Below are 8,225 nucleotides of genomic sequence, written 5' to 3' on the forward strand. Positions count from 1 at the left end.
GATCTTCGATCTGCTTGCGTATACACTGACTGACACGAAGGGCCGGGTTCAGGCTCTGACTAGCAGGTCTGCATAGATCTATATGTTGACATTAGAGATTGGAAAAATGTCCACTGTGACCCTTTACCGGCCACCACTGAGGCGCCGTCACCGAGATTCGAACACGGGACCCTCAGATTGAAACTGGTCCAACTGAACGCTTCAACCACTCGGCTGTTCCAGTGGGCCCGTCTGTCTCGACCGGGTACGGTTTGGGTGGTACGGGGCAGCACTGAGCAGCCGGCACTTTTCTAGCATTCATCTGTGCCGGACAGATGACTCGACTTCGAGGCACAGGCTGGTCTGACTGCACAGGGAGTGAGGGACAGATCGAGACAGCTAGGGAGCCAGAACGTCCAGCTCATCGCAGTACTACTGAGTCGATCCGATCAAGGCGAGGTCCACACTGCATGCACCCTGGTCCATCCGTAAACTACTAGATCCACTGAGCAGAAATGACGAATAAAGAACACTGACTTGCCGGGATACACACACACACACCATGGCACACACACAGATAATCACTCCGCTCAGAGATACAGAAACTGGATCTAGAGAGTGAATTAACTGATTTGGGTCGGGATGGATGCAGGGGGGGTATGGGTCACATCCGACCACCAACTGCCAGTTACTTGAAAATGAGGACTGTATTGTCAGTAATGGGGACCAATAAGAGACCGTGACGTGTGTGTGTGTTTGTGTGTGAGTGACTCTGTGTGTGTGTGTGTGTGTGACCGATGTATGTGTGTGTGTGTGTGTGTGTGTGTGTGTGTGTCACGTAGTGTGTGTGTGTGTGTAGGCTACGTGTGTGTGTGCGCGCGCCCACGTGTATTTGATGCGAATATCTGTCGCATCAGTGTGTGCGTCGTCACGGTCACCATGAGCCAAATTAACTGTCGGAGATTACTAGCCTGTAGTACACAGAGTTATACGATGGTGTGTGTGCAGATTTGCAAAGGGAGAATTGTAGCATCACCGGCTGCAGCTAGGTCAGTGGAAAGGCTAAAGGTTTACAGTGGTATGTATGACTGATTTTACTAATGATATTTTTTACATAAGTGATGATCGAGTAGGTGATTGCAACTGACAAAGGCTCAACACTGTTGGCTAACTCATTGACACTAACATCTCATATTAGTGTCTATGGCTAACTGGGGGCGGATGCAGTCGTCAACGATCACTACTTATCAAACCACTGAATGATTTTAAACAGCAGATTCATGCAGCGGGCAAACTGCATGTACTGAGGTGTCGACTCAGTGACTATCCCGATCTCTACAACAGCTGCTTCCTCCCCACTGCCGGACCCCCCTTTCTGTGTTTTATAATGCCGACGTTGCACGTATGGATCAGTCCGCACGCCTCCTTCAGCCTCGACAATGGGATGCGTGGCAACTGTAAAGAACATTAAGAAATTTTCTTACTGCCCATCGTGTGTGAGCGCGGCTCTGAGTAAGCTTTCTGTATCCGCTGTATCTGTTAAGAACATCGCTGTCGCCGGCCAAGATTATGGCATTATCGTGACCGGTGTGGGTGTGCGCAGCTTAACAGGTTCACTGTTGAGATGTTAATAGTTGTTTGTTTTTTTTGAAGATCTCAGGAGTTGGTGCTTGTCACCCTGCTAGTCTAGCTCGGATTATCTAGGGTTTACTAGCAGGGGCAACACTACTTCAATTGAGTTTGCTTACTTCAAACTGGCAGTTGTTCTAATAACCAATTTCCACATCAACCAAAAATACACCCATCACCCAACTTTTAGTACCAAAGGAAAAGCAAAAACAAAAAAATCAAAAAAACATCAGTCCAAAATAGACCAGCCCAATTAACAGTTCCACAATTTTTTTTTATTACTCTGACTTCTTCCAAACTTTTCTCTTACAAAATAGACCAACCCAATGTCCTTTATAAAGTCCACAATTCCTGAGTCTAGAGCCAATATTTCATGACTCACCCATCATGGCCACTGAAATTAGCTAGGGAGGGGAAAACTTCCAACAGTTCTACTCACCTGTAGACGCAATTGCCTCTTCGGAGCTGCCCCAGTCTGGCCTCTCCAACACGTTTGCCGACGATGACCCCACACCCGATGTCTCCACACCCAGTTGGTCGCCAGCCAATGTTGAGCCTCGTGCTGCTGCTTCCAGTCGAACACGTGGCCCCTCCTTCAAAACTCGCCGAGTCGGTCTCTCCCCCAGATTCGCTGGTGTAACGTAATGGGCCTGTCGTCTGCTGTGAGGATAACCCTGATGATGAACCTGGAGTGAGCTCCCTTGAACTAGCGGCTGGAAGCAAGTCAACGGTATCAAGAGCCCCACACGAATGAACCAGAAATTAACACAAAGGATAGTAAATGATACATGGTGTCAGATTCGGGATCGAAGTCATTGAGGAACAGACTAATTCATAAAAACGACGATAAATCTAGAGATCTTCAGAAATTTACGCCAAACTCGAAGCAGCTGCAATCGTGACGTCAGTTGCTACAAGTGACAACAACAGTTTCAGTGTACAAGTGACAACGAAAGCGAAGAAAGATCGTCGCTACCCAGACGATCGAGAAGACGAAATATTCCGTTACCATTGAAACTTGAGGTATGCGGTGACTTGCAAAGCAACTGGAAGAAATTCCGAAGACTCTGGGATAGTTACGAAATTGTGACAGTTGAATTTTGAAGATCAAGAATTTAGAACAGCAACATTTCTTTCTTGTGTAGGATCAGAAGGTTTAGACATTTTTGAAGGTCTTCCTTTTGCAGATGAAGAAAGAAAGAAAAAACCTAGATTTGATCCTGACAAAGTTTGAGGAATTCTGCATTGGAGAAAAAAATGAAACTTATGAAGCTTATAAATTTCATAAAAGACACCAGGCTGCAGGAGAATCAGTTGAAAATTTTGTGTGTGATTTGAGAAAACTCATCAGGTCTTGCAATTTTGGGAGTGTTCAACTTGAGAGACTTCTACGAGATCAGATTGTACTGGGAGTGAACAATGAAGGTCTTAGAACGAAGCTACTGGAAGTCAGAAAACTAACCTTAGGGAACTGCTTAGACATTTGCAGAGCTTTTGAAATGAGTCAGCATCAAAGCAAAGCAATGAAAGTTGGAGATTCAAAGACTGATGGGGAAGATATAAGTGCCATTTCAGAAAGAAAAAATGAGAAAACAGTCAAAAAGAAAAAAAAGTTATGCTGAAGAAGTGTATATTCTGTGATAAACACAGACAGAAAAAAAGAAGTGTGTCCAGCATTTGGAAAAACCTGTTCAAATTGTGGAAGAAAAATCATTTTTCAGTGGTGTGTAAAGCCCCAAGAAAAGAAAAAAGAAACAGTTCAGAATGTATCAGAAACAGATGAAGAGACTGAGTCAGAAGAAGTCTGGGTAGTAGGTCACAACAAGACACAGGAAAAGAATGTGAAAGCTAGACTACTCATCAAGGAAAATCAAGTCAGATTTATTCTGGACACTGGGGCATCCACAAACGTGATGTCAAAGAAAACATACAGAGAAGTGACAGGTGATACCAATTTGCGAAAGCTGAACAAAACTAAAAGCAAGTTAGTCATGTTCAATAAATCTGAAATGAAACCTCGTGGAGAAACGACGATAAAAGTCATCAACCCGAAGAATAAATGCAGCTACAAACTGAGGTTTATCATCACAGAAGAATTCTGCACTCCAATCCTAGGGTTGAAAGCAGTACAAACAATGGATCTTGTAACTGTTAACACAGAAAACATTGCAATTGTTTCAAAAGAGAAAGAAAACAGTCTGTTGGTCAAATATGAGGACATTTTTGAAGGGGAAGTTGGAAATCTGGGAAAGAAACTTCTTCATACAGAAAAAGAATCCAGTCCAGTCAAAATGCCCTGCAGGAAATGGCCACTCTCTGTTAGAAAGTTAAAGATGAGTTGAAAAGATTAGAAAAACTGGGAGTTGTCAGTCGTGTGGATACTCCAACAGACTGGATCAGTAGTCTGGTAGTGGCAATAAAACCAAATGGAAAAATCAGGCTGTGCATTGACCCAAAACCCCTGAACAAAACACTTAAAAAAGAAATGAGTATCCAACACCAACACTGGATGATGTCCTACCAAAACTGAAAAATGCCAAATACTTCACACACCTTGACATGAGAAACGGGTTTTGGCATGTAGAACTAGATGAAGAGAGCAGCTATCTGACAACCTTTGAAACTCCCTATGGAAAATATAAGTGGAACAGAATGCCATTTGGTATATCTGTCGCGCCAGAAGAATTTCAAAGAAGAGTTGATGAAGCACTGTCAGATTTGCCAGGAGTATTAGCAGTTTATGATGACATCATTCTCTGGGGAGAAGGTGATTCGGATGAAGGAGCAAAAAATCATGATGAACGACTGAAAATGCTTCTACAGAGATGCCAGGAAAAAGGAATCAAGCTCAACAAAGAGAAAGTAGAACTGAAGAAAACAAATTACATACCTTGGACATATTCTGTCAAGAGAAGGATTGAAACCAGATCCAAGGAAAATAGCAGCACTTCAGCAACTGCCAACGCCAGAATCTCGAAAAGATGTTCAGAGACTGTTGGGGGTAGTGGGGTATCTCCGAAAGTTTGCTCCAAATTTGTCAGAAGAAGCAGCCCCAATGAGAGAGATGTTGAAGAAAGATGTACATTTCAAATGGAATCCTGACATTCATGGAAAATCATTAGAAAAGGTAAAAAAACAACCGTCAGAACCTCCTGTTCTACGCTATTTTGATCCAAGAGAGAACACTCAAATAACCCTTCAGTGTGATGCGTCAGCATATGGATTAGGAGCATGTCTACTTCAAAATGGCCAACCAATACAATATGCATCAAGAGTACTGACAGAAACTGAAAAAAATTATGCTCAGATTGAAAAAGAGATGCTGGCCATAGTTTTTGGTCTTGAAAGATTTGAGAGATTCGTCTTTGGACACAAAGTCATTGTTGAATCAGATCATGAACCTCTGGAAGTGATACACAAGAAAAGCTTGCTCTCAGCTCCAAAAAGAATTCAAAGGATGTTGTTACATACACAGAAGTATGACTGAAGTTGTGTACAAAAAGGGAGCTGAAATGTATCTGGCAGATACACTGAGCAGAGCAGTTAGTGGTAAACCAGAACAACAAATGAGTCACAAAGAACTGATTTTCTGCACTGAATTAGAGGACTTGAACGTCACCCAAGAGTTAGCAGTCAGTGAAACAACTCTCTCAAAACTACAAAAGAAGATAATGACATGAGTCAGTTGATCAAAACCATTCTTGAAGGCTGGCCTGAAGAGAAGAAAAATGTTCCAGAGAATATACAGGACTATTTTCCATTCAGGGATGAACTGTCAATACAGAATGGAGTGATTTTCAAAGCACACAGAATAGTCGTGCCCAAACAGCAGCGACATTATTTTCTGCAGAAAATTCATGCAAGTCATGCTGGCATTCAAGGATGTATCAGACGAGCAAGAAAGGTTACATACTGGCCAAGAATGAGTGTTGACATTGAGAATTTTGTCAAGGACTGCCAAGCATGCCAAGAATTCAGTCGAAATCAACAAAAAGAGCCTCTCATCAGCAGCGAAATACCAGAGTTACCATGGCAATATGTTGCTGCTGACTTATTTGAGTACAGAAAGAAAAGCTACCTAGTTGTAGTTGATCACTATTCAGATTTTTTCGAAGTTGATGTTATAACTTCCAAAGACAATAAAGAGATCATTAAAAGGTTGAAGGCAAATTTCGCAAGACATGGGATTCCAGAGAGACTGACTACTGATAATGGGCCACCCTTCAACTCACATGTTTGTGAAATTTGCTCAACTGTACGGATTTGAACACATCACCAGCTCGCCGGGTTATCCAAAAGCTAATGGCAAAGCGGAGAATGCAGTGAAACTTGCCAAGAACACAATTAAAAAATGTTGTGAAACTGGTCAGGATGGATACCTCGCTTTGCTGGAACTGAGGAATACTCCATCAGAAATCCTGAACACCTCTCCAGCGCAGAGGTTGTTTGCAAGAAGGACGAGAACACAGCTGCCTGTTGCCAAGTCTTTGCTGAAACCTTCAGTTGTGCCAGCCGTAACAAAACTTCATAACAGAAAAAGAAAACAAGCTAGGTATTACAACCAAGGAGCAACAGAACTGGCTGAATTGAAACCTGGTCAGTTGGTTCGTTTCCGTCCACCGGGATCAAAGAAATGGATTAAAGCACAAGTGAACAAACAAGTGGACATCAGATCATACAACATTCGCACAGAAGATGGTCGCAAATTCATAAGAAATAGACATGATATTAAAGAAACAAATGGAAGTTTCTCAACAGAATCTGATTCACAAGGATTCAGGAAAGCTCTGATTTTCTATCCTACCAACAAGAAACAGTTCATTTCAGACAGAAAAAAGAGTGAGGTGTCAACAGAGAACTCAGAATCAAAAGGTAAAGAAAATTCAAAAGAAAGGGAATCAGCTAAAAATACTACAGAAACAAATGAAATTCCACAGTCAATAGACAATGATCAAGCAAGAGAGATCACCAGTCAAAACTACCTTCCACCTCGACCTTCTACTGAACAGCATGAAAGAAGTACTCGAAGTGGACGCAGAGTGAAATCACCTGCATACTTGAAAGAGCTATGTTTAGAACATTAAGTTTATGATTATATAAAAGAAAAGAAAAAAAAAACAAAAAACTTATTTGTTATGTATTGACTTCTCAAATGTTTATCTCTTCCCGTTGTTATATTATCAATAGAAAATCCAATGGACTTATCTGCTGTTATTTCAATTGGACTTACCTGCTGTTATTTCAAATGACTTATCTGCTGCTGTTTCAAATGAAACAAAAAGCCTGGAAGTGGATTCTCTTTAATTGGGACTGAATCAAAACAAAACAATTTCAACGTTGTGAAAGGGAGATGTAACGTAATGGGCCTGTCGTCTGCTGTGAGGATAACCCTGATGATGAATCTGGAGTGAGCTCCCTTGAACTAGCGGCTGGAAGCAAGTCAACGGTATCAAGAGCCCCACACGAATGAACCAGAAATTACTAACACAAAGGATAGTAAACGATACAGCTGGATCGGCCTCCCCAGGACCCGATAGATCTGGACAAGAGTATCCTGGTTTCACCCCTCTTGTCACAGAATTCCCCCTCCATGTCTGAGCCTCCATTCAGCGGCTCAGACAAAACTAAATTTAAGGGAACATTCTGTTCCATCCAAACAAAAATTATTAACATCCCTGAATTAATTTCAAGATTATTACTATAATCATTTTTATTTATTTATTTATTTATTTATTTTTTCTCAACAATACAGTTGTTAAAAGTTCACAACACCACAACAGAAAAATATATATATAGATTATTTTGAACTCAACCCACACTTCCACACACTAGCAACAACAGAAAAATATTTTTCCCTTACCAGTCTCTCCAGTGAAACAGACCTCCACAGAAGTGTTCACACTTAGCCTGAGAATCAAAGCACTGATTCCCCACTAAGCCCAAGTCCCAAACATGGACCAACATCCACTTGAACGTTCTATCAGCTCTTCCAGCTCAAGAATGCCTCACTTCCCCCTCTTCCTAATACGAAAAGGGATATTTTCCCCAAAGGCCCTACCATCTCACAACCGGAAAGGGAAGACAACCTCTCTTATAATACAAAATCCTTTCTTCCACCCACAAATCACCTCAATAATACATATCCTGTTCCCCCCTATGCAAATTCTAATAATGAGAGTGGCCAAATAACAATTTTCACAACACAAAATTAGCTTCACTGCAAAAGAGGAAATCGGTCATTCCACTCAAGGGAGTCAATCCCCGCAACAAAATTGGAAAACTGGGAATGAGTTGTTTCCCTTAGACCGTTCACCCCGTGACAGTGCTCTTACTATGTTTTCTCCCAGGCGGTTCCAGTCTTTTACTGTGCTGACCAAAAATTACTATTGCTCTGTCTGACATCTGCTGACTTGGAATGTTCTTGTGTTGTTTCTTATATGATTACAGATCGCACTGGTGGTATCGTACTGATTGCCAGATGTTCGGTTAAGTACTCAGCAGGTGGTATGGCCGGTACCAACCCCTCAACCACCTTGTAAAGGAACTGAGACGGTGGTGCAAATGTTCCCGTGTATGTAAAGCGCTTAGAGCTTGGTCTCTGACCGAGGATAGGCGCT

The 8,225-nt window shown here is 42.0% G+C and overlaps 1 long non-coding RNA gene across 1 annotated transcript; it reads right to left on the reverse strand.

The window, feature by feature from the left end:
* Nucleotides 1-1,861: 1,861 nt before the first annotated feature.
* Nucleotides 1,862-7,821, reverse strand: LOC143278124 (uncharacterized). The gene is made up of 2 exons (XR_013053839.1): nucleotides 7,469-7,821; nucleotides 1,862-2,321 (listed from the first exon to the last, which is right to left on the reverse strand). It is a non-coding gene; the product is annotated as an uncharacterized LOC143278124 (long non-coding RNA).
* Nucleotides 7,822-8,225: the final 404 nt, after the last annotated feature.

This window comes from Babylonia areolata, chromosome 35 (genome assembly GCF_041734735.1).
Source record: "Babylonia areolata isolate BAREFJ2019XMU chromosome 35, ASM4173473v1, whole genome shotgun sequence".
Taxonomy (NCBI): domain Eukaryota; kingdom Metazoa; phylum Mollusca; class Gastropoda; order Neogastropoda; family Buccinidae; genus Babylonia; species Babylonia areolata.